The sequence below is a fragment of the Dermacentor albipictus genome, chromosome 9 (assembly GCF_038994185.2).
Source record: "Dermacentor albipictus isolate Rhodes 1998 colony chromosome 9, USDA_Dalb.pri_finalv2, whole genome shotgun sequence".
Lineage (NCBI taxonomy): Eukaryota > Metazoa > Arthropoda > Arachnida > Ixodida > Ixodidae > Dermacentor > Dermacentor albipictus.
Window position 1 is genome coordinate 25509297 of NC_091829.1, and position 14054 is coordinate 25523350.

Genomic DNA, 14054 nt, shown 5'->3' on the forward strand with positions numbered 1-14054 from the left:
TCGACAAGTGAACTTGTCTTCTTCAAGGCGGCATATGCTTTCATCGCCACAGTATATATAGGTGTGGTTTTTCTAAAAGGCAAAGGGACAAGATAGCCTACGACCACCAGTGAAACAGGTAATAGAGAGCTGCTGCGCACGCTGTTGACACGCCGGCTGACACACGGGCGTTGACACGTGATTGACAGACGGCCGGGTCCCTGGCCTTGTGCACAGCACTCATTTATTCTTAATTCGACACGCTAACACACCTTCGCTCATTGCCGTACCCACCCGCCTTACGCCCTCTCCCCTTTAGAAAAACCCCCCGATATATACGGTGGCGAGGGAAGCATTATGTCGCCTTGAAGAAGACAAGTCCACTTGTCGAAACGTTGGCTCCTGCTTTCACCTTGTTCACGTTTTGCTCATCTACTTAGAGGTCAATAATATACAGGGTGTTTCAGCGAACACTTTCAAACTTTTTTAAAGGTTGCCCGTGGCAGATAGCTAAATTGTAGTTGATGAGGCGGTCTACTAGAAGCGGCGGACACTACTTGCACAAAAAATTGAAATGCGAAATTGACTAATGACCAAGAATTCACTAATGAAGTTTATAGCTAATTATGACTCATATTTCAATTTACAAATTCTAGCAGTGAGCTCCGCAAGGCGGATCCACTTGGAACGAATTCTCAGGACGACACCAGTTTCGAGATATAAATTCCCAAACTTTGCGGAGAAATGCATTGGCGTTCCAATTACTTGTGTGCTTCAGTGCGTGGAACGACGTTTTGTTAACAAATTACCTGTAACGCCAATGTAACGCAGCCCAGTCCGGCCTTTCAAGCTCTTCGTTCTCCTCGTCTACTCTTCTTTCTTTTGTACCTGCCTTTCGTATCCGTTACAATGTGTTTTTGCTTTATCGTTTTGCACGCTAAAAGCTCGAAACTCCCATCAAGGCAAATGCAGCTTAGTAGTTGGCCAGGAATACGATTTTCGCGCCTTTCGTAACAAAAATGAATCACAAATGACGCTTTTAACGGATATGGCGTCACAGTATTTTTTTTTTTTTTTTTGTTTCGCTGGAACTGTTCCCTCGACACGCAGATGGCCCTAAGCCACGTGAACCGCCGATTAACCGCTATGTTTCGAACGTATGGGCTTCTGTGCAAAGCTTCACTACCAGTCACCTTGGAGTGTGTATGACGGCTTCACGTGTTTCATCATCATCACGTGTTTCTATGTCATATAACGCAACACTGCTTGCGTGAACAGTAATGGGAAGGAAACAATAATGGGAAGGTAATCTGGCAGTGAGTGAGCGCAGCTAAAGTTCCTAATTCACAGTTCGGTTACATTTCCATTACAAACACTTTTAGATGGTGATTAGAAATACGTTACGCGATGTGTAGCACGAGCGGTGCGTACGCAAGACGACACGGCGTTTCTCGGTGTCTCCTCTTTCGTCTGGCATGCCGCGCTCGCGGTTTAGGTCGTGTATTAATTCGAAATTAAACCATAAGGACGACGATATTTATGAGACACGCCGTATTGGGGAGACTCCGGATTAATGTCGACTATGTGGGCTTCCTTAACGTGCGCCTAAAATCTTAATTATTCAAGAACGTGCTAGCTAGCATTCCGCGCCCATAGAAATGCGGCTAGAGCGGCCGGGATTGGACCGGCGATCTCGAGCTTAGAAGCACAACACCAAGGCCACCGGACTAGTATACAGCGGCGCGTAAATCATGTATTTAATGCCAAATAGCCCGTCAGTCCTTTAATTAGGACTGACAATGGTTAGGTTAGGTTAGGCTAGCTATAGTTTAATTTCTAGACCTCGGTCTTTCGCATTTACCTTGACGGAAACTGAGGCCGTGTTTCTTAGGCGCGCTTTTTTTCACCCAAACACGTGGGCCCCTTCTTTAGCGAACGCTCCCTTTTGCGGGACCTCCCGTTCTGTGCCCTGCCGCCGCGCCCCGTCTTGCTTTTTTCTTTTTCTTTTCTTTTTTCTTTGCATTGGCGCTGCCGCGTCAATTGTACAGCTGCACCTGCTCTGTCGTATGAACTATATAGCTGTGTTTCTGTTATCTTTAGTTCTCGTTTCCTCTGTTTGCCCTCCGGTGTTTCTCGGCGCACACCTTCTGCACCTGCGAGCTCCCTCGTTATGTTTTGTCTGCGTACATGTGTGCACCAGTTGCGTGCAGCGTGGCCCAACTCAAGTACGTGTATAATGTTGAGGCACGTGCAATAGTTACAAGGCCCCCTTAGCACTTCTTTTTCAAGCCGTGACTGGGCATCGCTTGACGAAACAGTAACCCTAGGTTTAAGGTGCAGTCATACGCCCGAAGGACACTCTCAAGTACAAACGGCATATTTGCTGCCTAATACAAAAAAATTTAGTTCGAACATGAAAAAAAGGGATTTCTTTTGCACAAGAGTGCACATACGTGTCTTCCTAGTAGGACGTAGCAAATAGCTGTCTTTCTTTTTCTAAATTCGTCTGTTGCCGACCAGGTGGTGAACGTGACAATCGGAGACATCTGAACGCGGAGAAATCGAGAAAGCGAACCAGTCCAGTGACAGTTCGTCCGGCGTTGCTGTATCGAGAATATTGCTTTCTCGGACGAAGCATACACCCGCCACCGAACGTTAAAGAGACATCTAGCGCGTCTGAAATACCCGCGGGCTCTGCGTTGGAAGCAAATCGCACTAAGCTTGCACCATCCAAGGCATCCAAACTTGACATCTTCAGCCCCTTCGGCAGGAGGAGGAAAAAAGGCCCTTTAAGTTCGGGTTAAGAGTGATGATGGCTGTACATCCACCGTGTACGGCAGCAAATATATATTCGCCCATAGGGGCGCCCGTTTCGTCTTTGTATATATACTTATAACGCGTTCCGAGCCGCGCTTCTTCAGCAGGCTTTCGTGTGGCCCTTCGCGCATGTTGCGCAAGTGCCCCCCCCCCCCTTTTTTTTTGCCTTATGCACTACTATGAGCAGAGCTTATATGTCGTAGTATAAGCTGCGAGGGGGTACCGCCTGAGGCCCTCGCCGTATTTCGCGCCTGCTCATTCTCGCCCGTCTTCTACGCTAACAGACGCCGCTGCTTTGCAGAGCAGGAGTGAATGTTCCCATTTTTGGGGGCCCCTCTAACCTGCGGAGCGAAGTACTGCTTCGCTGCTGCGATGTAGCTTACGCTAGACTGTGTTGTCTCGCCTGATTCTTCACCACTCGCTTAACAGCGACGCCGAACGCTGTTGTAACAACGTCTGTTCCAACGTTCAGTGAAGGAAGGTGTAGCGGGTAGAGTTTCCTGAACATCCAAAGACGGCATTTATTTGCTCAGTTTCTTGAATTGATTGATCTATCTGGCCTATATATCTATCGGTGCATGTTCAGAACGGCGTGATGCGAGGAAGTTCGATGGCGTGGTGGTTGTACGTACGTCATCACATGTCGACGTGCGAAACTGCTCCACGCCGAGGTACCGCAGTAGTCCCAATGCCTCCAAAGCGCAAGCATGCGGCCACTGCAAAAGTGGTCTCGGCGCGCTAACAATAACGTGCCATTGAACAGCCGCAGAACATCTTGGGCGAGTATCACCAGTCGACTGTCTATGGCAGCAAGCTGGAAATGATTGCATCAGAGAAGGGGGAGTTGAAGCTGAGATGAAGAAGAAACACACTTCTGCAGCCCTGATGGGACTCAGATGTCTGTGGGGAGAGGGAAGTGTGAAGAAAGAGGGCAAGAGTGCCGAGTGCTTGCGGAGAGGCCCTGACACCCGAGAAGAAATAACCGGAAAACGACATCTCAGGGTGAGACGCGCAAGGAGACATGTTGGGCTCTGCCGGTGCAGCGACGCGCGAATTGGACCGTGGCAGTAGCGGGGCCACTCTTCCGATGAACCTAATATAAAACGCGTGACTTTGGGGACATCGGTTGTTCGGTGAATATGCGAGAGGGCGTCATGTCGGCGAATGACTTACCAGTCGAAAACATCGTTCCAGTGTCTTCGGGGTCATTCATCAGTGTGAGCGCCCTGACCGCAGTAATTCCGTATTGCAGTCATATTGAAACTTTCCGCGTTGCCGCATCTCTTGGAAGCGGCGGCGCTTTTACATCGAGGTGATTGTCGATTAAGGTGAAAAAAAAAAGTAAATGTTAATAACTACGTCACGTACGTTTGTGTGGTGACTCTCGCTATGGAAAACCAGGCAGTGTTGGTTCGGCACACAAGGTCGTGGACTTCCCATGCCGAAGTCAAAGATGAGTGCTTGAGAATTTCGAGCACGAAGCAAGGGGAAAAGAGAGAGAGAGAGAGAAGTCATAAGGCAAAGGCAGGGCCGGTTAACCAGGCTGAGCCCGGTAGGCTACCCCGCACTGGATACAGGGGCAAGGAACTTGATACAGCAGCCCAAGGCCAGCCATGGCTGCAAGTCTCTCGGCATCACGTAGAAGCCGCATCCCTTAAGTGCATGCCTGACCTTTCCGAGCGCGCAAAGTGCGCGGTCATATACCCGGAATAGTGGGCGAAATTTAAGAGAGAAAGACTAAAAGGAAAACGGCGGTGTAAGGCCAAGGGAAGCAGGTTGCCGGAAATTTAGCGCCGCCGCGGGCAACAGGTGGACACGTTTTAGTTCTCAATCACCACCGCACTTCTCCCCCTCTTCGGCCGACCGACCCGTGGTGCCTTTCTGGCTCGAGTTGGCGAGGGACACGTGTTAACACTTGCAGCAGCTGCAGCCTCGCGGAATGTCGCAACAGCGCCACTTGAGTGAGCGAGAAAGTGCGAGAGGTTATGTACGCCTGCGCTTAACGACCGGCGCGTTTTCTGCCGCCACGCCAAGCGACGCGGAAACGGCCGGCTGCTCCACCTCTCGCGCGGTCCGTAAGGCGTTGTACAACGGTGGGCCTATAGCCGTGCCCGTGCTAAGTGGTAGAAAGAGATATATATACGTGCCTGTATGTATGCGGCGCCCGCCGTATGTTATGCCCGCCGAAAATGCACGGGCGCGGAACCACGGCGCGTTCGAGAACGGAAGAAGATCCTATAGGAGCTCGCGATGAAGGACGTCGACGTTCTGAGAAACTTTCACGCGGAGGAGGACGAGGAGGAAGGAGAGTGCATAGACCTCTGCGTGTTTTGGCGTCTGTCTTAACTTGGCTGTGCGCGCGCTATGCAGGCGAGCGCAGCCACCGTTGACGAGGAACACCGCGGCTGCCCCGTCGCCCCGCTGTTGTGCTATTCTGGAGGCCTCTGACGAAACGCTTGCTGCGCGATATCGGGGTTACCGTTGCCTCCGGGATCAAGCGTTGCGCGTGCCGATCTCGGAGGCCGTGCTGATATTGATTGTGCGCGCTCCGAAGGGGGACACCCAGGGAACTCTCTCCTGATTCAGCGGGGCTTACTGGCTTTATACAAGGCCGTGACGCACGAAGAATACGCACGAAGAATAAGGAGACTTCTGTGGTCGCATTGCTCGCGTATATTCCGCAGCGTTGCCTGCTAAATACGAAACTGAGGAACAGAGTATATGCGGACACTGTTCAACGATAAGGCACGTCAGACATACGTGCTCGCGGTAGACCTCCCCCGAGCTCTTGTCACTCGATGCGGGCCCGTCGCCCCGTTTGACTCGAATCTTTAGGAGAGGAGGCAGACGGCAGCTGGCCGTCGCCGACTCCGTTGCGGTGTCTTTTTGACTCAGGCCTCCGAGGGTTTCTTTTTACTGCCGGCGCCTCTGGTCGCGGTCGGTCACGGAGCGTTTACGACTGGCTTTGGCTGGTTATCTTCTCCGGCGCGAAGGCGCTTACCGCCTGTTACTGATACTGTTACAGAGTGATACGCTATCTCATTTTGCTATTATTAGTATTATTGACACGTCGTTTATGTCATGTTCTCTTATGTTGAATTCCTATGGCGGAGTCGGAGCAGCGGACGGACTCCGCGAGCGAGCACTCGACTCTGGCGCAGAGCAACGCCTCCAGATCCGCGAGTGGAACACAACCTGCGCCGCCGGAGCAAGGCGGAAGCGGAAGTTCTATCACCGAGTTACCCAAGATACCTTGCGTGTTGTCATTTCCTTCCGCTGTTTTCTCCCAGCACCACCGCACCGGTCACTTTTCTCTTCAGCGCCGTTCACCTCTTGTTTCTTTAAAGTGTGGAATGGATATCTCGCCAAGCGTGCAGCAGCTTTTGCTTTCTCGCGAGTCGTGACCGGTGGCGCCTCCCAGCAGACAAACGGGGTAAAGGAAATACGTCACGCAGAGTTCCGGTCCACTCCGCCGATTTTGGCGGAGCATCTTTTTCTGCTCCACGGAGTGACTCCCGCTCTGAATCCCCTCCGACTCTCTCATTGGAACACCTTACTCTCGCCCTCACTCTGCCATTGGAACAAACTTGCTCCGAAGCGAGCAGAAAAACTTGCTCCGACTCCGCCATTGGAATTCAACATTAATGTTGGCAGCGCGACGTCGTGTTGTCTGGAACCCGCCGGAGTGGATCGCTGTCTAGAAGAATCCGTCGGGGGTTTGATTTTCGGCCGCATAGCTATGCAGGCGGGACGCCAGGACGATTGTGTAATTTTATTTAGGCGCACGTTGAATGACAGGCGCAGCTGATCAAAATTAACCTGAGACCCTCTGTAGAACGGCAGTCATCGTATGGCCCGTTTTTGCAACTCTGTGGAGTAAGACAACCAATCATGCGCGCTGTTACGATTCGACTGCTAGGTTTGCCGTTTTAATCAGTTAGCACGGGCGTAGCCGATGTGCTACTCGAGATCAAGAGCAATAAATCGAGCTGAGCAGGCCACGTAAAGCGTAGGACGCATAACTGGAAGCCTATAAGCTACAGAATGACGACAATGGAAGGGAAACGCAGTCGAGGTGGGCAGTGAATCATTGATCGCTAATATCAGCAGCAGCAGCTCGCCTCTATCTCCTCCCCCCCCCCAAAAAAAAAAAAAATCTGAGCGATAACAAATCGGCGGTAAACGCTAAATCTCCTTTCCGTTTTTTTTTTAATTGTATGCATAAAAACGTAGGTCACAAGTAATTTTGAGAAACTGTTAATGTACATTTCACAACAGGCGCGTTTTGCCGGCAAAAGCGTAAGTTTCCGTGTAAGACCACCTGTACCCTTGGTACGCTTGCCGCGGTCTTTTTCTCGTCCGCCAAGTCTCTCTCTCTCTCTCAGTCGTTTTTCTTGGTTGGTACAAGTAAGCGCTGGGAGAAATAAATGATCGCTGTCTAAGTGCACCTTCCAGTTAGTACGTGCTGGATCGGTCAGTCGGGCTGAGAGCGCGCAATCAACGAACCGTTCCACGCGACTGACTTACGACGTGAAACATTCTACTTATTTTCCTAGCCTGATCCTGGCAATCGGTCGCGTCGGTTTCCCAATGCCCACCCGCTTTTTTCCCGCGTAGCACTGTTAACCGATGTGCAGCGATCAGCACTTTCGTGGACATCATGCGTCCTCTCCATCCTCGTTTTTCTTTCGTTTTTTTTCTCTATATATATTCGTCTCGCCATTTTTTTTGCGGTGCAGCAGAAGCTGCACAAAGTACCCTCAGCCAACCAGAAAAGAACACAAGAAGGACTCCTCCGATTGGAGAGCTTAGGTTGTCTGTACAAGTATAATCGCTATTTCAGGAACACCGCGTTACCGGAGACCAACCACCCACGTGAGCGGCAGCGATAGTGGTGCCTTTTTGTAACGCAGACTTTAGCCGCGTTTGCATGAGTGCAAACCTGGCGACATGACATGGTACTCTCAAGTACGTCGCACATATGTAGGGTTTTACTAGTAAGTGCTCCCTGTCGTGTTTCATTCCGTGAGCATTGTACGCCAGGCACGCACGCACGCATGTGCACGGAAGTGCAGCATACTTCCTCAGTTCTTCTGGGCACTCCGCCAAGCGCAAGTGCCTTATTGAACTACCTGAATTTTTCAAAGTAAATTGACTCAGAAAATTCGTAGAGTAAGACTTACACAAACTGCAGACATGATAGCTTCGGATCGTAAATCGAATATACGAGAAAACATAATCATGTTACCCGGAAGCTCGGAAGGCAAAGCCCTGTTCCAGCTTGTGTTCGAAGTCTGTATGAGTGGCCGCGACCGCTAGGTGGCGGCACCGTTTTTGGGTGCGCACGAGCCCACGAAAAAATCCCGACCAACTAGAAGCTAGCAGCTTCGCTCTAAAAATAAGAAAGGGAGTGTGGAGCGAGAGCTGCGTCCTAAATTACTGGGCGAGACTCGCATCGGAATCGTACAGACCCTGTCTGTCTTCTGTCTCTTGCTTCTGTTCTCGCAGTTCGCCTTTGTCGCGACCCTATTTGTTTTGCTCCCGTACCTTCGTTTTGCTCTTGTCCCATCTGTTCTCGCGTGGGAGGTCCGTTGGAGACGCGCCAATTCCGTGCCAGAGACAAAAACGCTTCACCCGCCGTATTGCGGGGTAAGCCTTTCTCCAGGGGCAATCCGGTGCTACAGCGGCGACGGCATCGACGGCCTTGGCGCAATCGATCGCGCCCCGTCGCAATCGTAGCCGGAGCAGCGGCCAAGAGCGGCTGGACGCGATTTTCGAATTAAGACGGAACGATTTTTCTTTGCCCGTTGTTAGCTTTAGCTGCGCTTGCGTTTGTTTTAGCTGCACTTTCTATTTCTCTCTTCTTTCTTTTTTTTGGCGCACTCCTGCGACAGTTTTGCAGCTACTTCAATCCGCTCCTTGTGTCTGTGTCACTGTGCCGTATCTCCTGATTTATAGTTTTTCTCGGTCTGCGCGAAAGCGTCTTGAAGGTCACCTTGCTCCCGAAACGAAGAAACCCGAATGGTTTGGGGGTAGCCAAGGTCGTGCGCCTGCCGAAGCTGTTAGTATTGGACTGGTCGGTGTCATTTAGGACTCGGGTAGTCAGACACGATGTAGTCTACACGAATGTATGAATGTACAAATAGAACACGCCGTCTGTCCTTGTACAGATGTTATCGTTCTGAGTATAGCCGCGACTTCTAAATCGCTCGCCGGCTTGGATTGCGGCCTGGATTTGATATGAAAGCCGACACACCCGACCTCGCGACTAGTACTGCTGCGGATCGGTGGCCTCTCTTTACTGGCTGGCGACCAAGAATCCATCAGGCGGGGTTTTAATAAACAAGCGTGTCTGTTACACCGTTATCTCTAGTTCCAACTATTCGGCGAACGCAGTAGTGACAGGTGCTCTGTCTGGCCGTTTTGAAATGCGACTCGCGTAATCTTTCGGAATGGTATGCCTGCCGAATACGCGAGAGAACAAGTCCGGAGCGCGTTGCAAATTTTCTTTTGGCGTTTGCCGAAGGTTGTCTGGCTCAGTGGCAATATCTGCGTGGCAACTCTGAAGATGAGTTGTATTGCTGCCTGTCTAGCCTTTATTTAATTTTAATTTCCTTTTTTTTGTAGTTGTGCTGTTTGGGTAATAATAATAATAATATTTGGGGTTTTACGTGCCAAAACCACTTTCTGATTATGAGGCACGCCGTAGTGGAGGACTCCGGAAATTTTGACCACCTGGGCTTCTTTAACGTGCACCTAAATCTAAGCACACGGGTGTTTTCGCATTTCGCCCCCATCGAAATGCGGCCGCCGTGGCCGGGATTCGATCCTGCGACCTCGTGCTCAGCAGCCCAACACCATAGCCACTGAGCAACCACGGCGGGTGTGCTGTTTGGGTAGGCGACCACGTTATAATTCAGTGATTGATTGATTCATTGGTATGAGTATGACATATGCAGACGCTAATCTCATGGATTGCGTATGAGGGAGATTACGTGCTTTGTCTTCGCTACATCATGCTTTTTTTTCTTAGCGTATTCATATCGCAGCAGGGTTCTCCGTTCTGCAATAAGGTTGGTGTACAAATATAATAACCATTTTCGTACATTTAAGGACTTGCGTGGGCTACTTCGTTCCTCTGGAATGGATTATTGTCCTACAGCTGATGAATTGGGGTTTCGGTGATTGCGCCCATAAAAGCAGTCTTTGTGTCGCTTGTGACGTGTTCGTGTGTGTATATTGCTCGTTGATATGTTGTTCTTGCTTTTACTCTTATTTTTTGCCTGAATAACGAATATGGGATTGTGGATAGCCGTATCTAACGAACACATTCCCATATATATATATACGCGCGTGCGCGCGCGCGTGTGTGTGTGGGGGGGGGGGGGGGGGTAACCTTGCAACGCAAAGCGTAACGCAATAGCGGGTATGGTATGGTATGAAGAACGTTATTTAGGTCCTGTGGGATAAGTCTGGGACTGATGCGGGCCGCTCCCACGTCGGTACAGAGAGGCCGAGCCCCTCTGCCGCAATAGCGGGTGATTCCGAGTTAATTTCGAGCATACGGGGTTTTCCTAGCGATTGGCTCCGTCATGCTTGTGAATGCGGTTGCTACGTCACCCCTGTCGACGTTGCTCCTTAGGTGCTTGCGCAGTTCATTCACTTTAACTGTTCCACTGCACAATGTGTTGTCACAGTTAGCTGCCACCATCATCGTCGCATTGTCGGTGAAATTTAATGCGTTGTTTCTAACGGCCAAATCTAAAAACTGCAGGGGTGCATACCCGTGCTGGTAACCGCGACGGTACAAATTCTTTCTCAAGCATTCCGAAACTATACCGAGCTGCGTTGTTTCGTTTTCGGGTTCACCTGCGCTTGTAACGGCGTTTTTAATTCGCTCTCCGAAGCGTACACTCGGGTCTACGCCATGCGTACAAACCGAGTTGGGAGCTATTACACGTCGCACCACAATGCATTCATGCGTAGAAGTCGTTCTGAACAGTTATTTACTGCTTAACAAACGAGTTGAAAGTCATCGCCCGTGTCGTCGTTATGTGTTTTTCTTTTTCTGTCTTCGTCTTTTATTAGTGGTCAACATGACATGCAGTAAACACCAGCTGGGCCAAACTCTATCAAGTTCTTCTGCAGTTATCTTCTGTTGGCATTTAAAGTTAGGCTGATGGTACAGTCGTGACCGATATTAAAGGGAACAGCCAATTTTTTTTTTGTTTCTTAAACGGCGATAACTCGTGCTGCATCGTTTCAAATTTATTAGCTTGACATACAACTATATACAGTTTTCCTGTTTAACATTTAGTCTCATTGCACACTTTCGCGAAGGGCATGTGTGTAGCTCCCACGGGGGCTTGAAAAAAAAAAGTTTGCTGTTGCCTTTCTTATTGCTGACGACTATACGTTCTTTACCCCGCTGAATTTCTCTGTGAGCACTGAAACGCGGCGGCATGACATCCGTGCTCTTATCGTTGCTGGGCTTTGCCGAACAGCAAGGATGCGTGCGACTTCGATTTGTTTTCTTTTTGCCTGCCGATCTGTCCTGACCGGGACCTTGTTTCTTAATTTCCAGGGCCCGAGGGCCCAGTGCGGGTGCTGCCAGCCGACCTAGGTGAGGCTGCCTCAGCGTACCGTAGGACCCGCGCCAACGTAAGCTGCATTGGGAACTGCTTCTTTCGTAAGTCTGCAAACTCCGCTCCTGTTCCGTTTTATTTGTTTCTCTTTCTTTCTTTCTTTCTTTCTTTCTTTCTTTCTTTCTTTCTTTCTTTCTTTCTTTCTTTCTTTCTTTCTTTCTTTCTTTCTTTTTCGCTGATAGAGAGTTATAGCTTGATGGACACCTGCTAAGTGGTGTACACATCGCACCTACATATATATGCCCCTTCGTGTGCCTACTTTCGGGAAATAAATAAATAAATAAATAAATAAATAAATAAATAAATAAATAAATAAGCCGCTCGTGCCCTGGAATTCGGGTGCGCGCTAAAGTTTACCGCTTGAGTGGTGAAGATAATTCGGAGCGCCCTACACTACGGCGGCGCTCATAACCGACTCTGCAGTTTCGGGATGCTATACCCCACTGTCTGATTCAACAACTAACAACGAGAACAACAAGAGCGACAAAAATTAACGACGAAGACGACGACGACTTCTTGTGCTTTGATTCGTGTGTGTATACCGCCGATTGATATATATTGTTTCTTACTTACCGTTTTTGTCTTTGCCTATTTAACGAATTTGGGGTTTTGGGATAGCCGGCTCAGATAGCCGGCTCAGCCGGCTCAAGCCGCTTAAAATAGCGGCTTTTTTGCTCCTGTCCTAGCATTTGTACATGTAAAGTTGAATGCTGAAATAAAGGAATGGAATGAATGGAATGTAGCTTGCCTTCCCCAGTTTATACATTCAGAACAGCTATTTTCCTTTTAAGGGAACAGTCAGATCTGCCCAAACAGTGAGATCGAACGGCTGTTGCTTTCGAAACAACGTGCACTACAAGTTGCAGTGGCGGCAGGAGAGAGAGAGAGAGAGAGAGAGAGAGAGAGAGAGAGAGAGAGAGAGAGAGAGAGAGAGAGAGAGAGAGAGATGCGGCAGTGGATTCGCTTGGGACGCTGTCGAACTTGTGCCAGCGTTTGAGCAACGTGCCATTTTTAAAGATTCTCTCTCTCCCACAATGACCGCCACATTATATGCGCTACCGAAACCATTTGGCAAACACTTTGGGCGTAAGCCACCGTGTCGCAGGCTGTTTCACCGCGACTAGCGATTCCGAAGCTCCTGACAGGAGCGAGCCGAGGCGCTTGCCGCTGACCTTGCATTCGGGTCGTTAAGCAAAACTGCATTGCGGGTGGGAGAGGGGGGGACAGAAAAACGGGCCGAGCAAGCGCTCTAATGACTACCGCAAGCGTCACCCTGACTGATGACTTCGCGGGCTACTTCACGGGTGATGTACGACGTGGTTGTGAGGGGGGGCATGCATAGAGAAACATGCGGCACTTGCACAATTTGGCCAAGCGGGCGACTGTCCAGATGAAACTCCAGGAGATACTTCATGCTACTGTGTGCCGTGCGCAGAAGCGAGCGTTTGCGAATGCGTTTGCACTTAAACAGCTTAGCTAACACACAGAAAATGCAAATAAAAAGGAGAACGTATAGGCGTAGAATGATCTTACAGGTAGTTAGGTAGAAGAGGCGATGTAGTGACGCCAACACTGAACTCCAGACGGCAGATTCGGAGCGCTTCCCGAGCAAAATGTTTCTATAGTTTCGGAGCACGTCTGTTCTAATGGCAGATCGGGAGTTCGGACCGCGTGATACAATGACTGATCGGGAGTGGCTCTGGAGCCGAGATAGTTCCGTCGAACAGTGGAGGCCAGGCTGCCGAAATAGGCAGGTTCGACCGTATATCTGCGTAAAGTGGTTCCTCCAGCAACCGCTTTCTGGATCGTCCGTTTAGCAGCTGGGTGACATATGTAGACAGCAGACCGAGCAGATGATACGAGACGGGACGCGAGCGATTCGTTGTTGTTCGACGGCAGGCGATGAATAAAGATAACCGTCGTACTTTTGTCGCACGTTTGCTGCTTAAGAAAATCGCTCTTCGGAGAGGATTCGAGCGGTGAGAAAAATGGGCGCAAACGACAACAGATGCATTTAGCACTTGCAAACGCGCCTGTGGGGATCTGTTCCTTTCGCCGAAAAAAAAAAAAAGGAAAGCAAGAAAGGAAAACAAAAAAAGCCGAAGTAGTGAGCTTTACAGTGGAGGCTGCCGCTTAGATAAACAGCTAAGAGATAAATTGCTTCTTGATAAGCTCAACTTTCTCAGGGCTCGCGTTCGAGTTTTTCCACGTTCTTACATTCGTTCTTGCGTTTACTATGCTTGACCAAGCCTCCTCCAACGGTAAGAACGGTCGTCCTAGATCCATTGTAGTGTTGTTTTCAAGGCCCGCTTCCACTGTTTGCCACGGAAACACTGTTAACCAAACTTTAATCACAGACAACTTTTTTTTTTTTTTAGAAATAGAAATAGACTTTATTTGGGCAACATAAATACAAGGTTTGCCCGCAAGGTAAGGCAAAAGGAGGGCGTAATCCTCCTGACTAAGGCCTTTGCCTCGCTGGAGCAGCAGAAGTAGCAGTCAACTGATAACAAAGTACAACTAATATGACACAAAACTTCAAGCAAAATTTTAAACACAATGAAAAGTATAAACCGTTTGCCAAATAGCAAGTAACTCAATAAATACTGCACA

The 14054-nt window shown here is 49.5% G+C and overlaps 2 protein-coding genes across 4 annotated transcripts in view; one reads left to right on the forward strand and one right to left on the reverse strand.

Moving 5' to 3' along the window:
• LOC135901913 (peroxynitrite isomerase THAP4-like) overlaps positions 1-14054 on the reverse strand; it is a 141284-nt gene that overhangs the window by 47673 nt on the left and 79557 nt on the right. The window lies entirely within an intron of this gene.
• LOC135901912 (uncharacterized) overlaps positions 1-14054 on the forward strand; it is a 253509-nt gene that overhangs the window by 31549 nt on the left and 207906 nt on the right. The window contains exon 2 of one of the 2 annotated variants that reach the window (XM_065431739.2): positions 11381-11485. The gene's annotated coding sequence lies outside the window, so the exon portion shown is untranslated. The remainder of the gene's footprint in view (positions 1-11380; positions 11486-14054) is intronic. The other variant, XM_065431740.2, reaches the window with a different exon arrangement.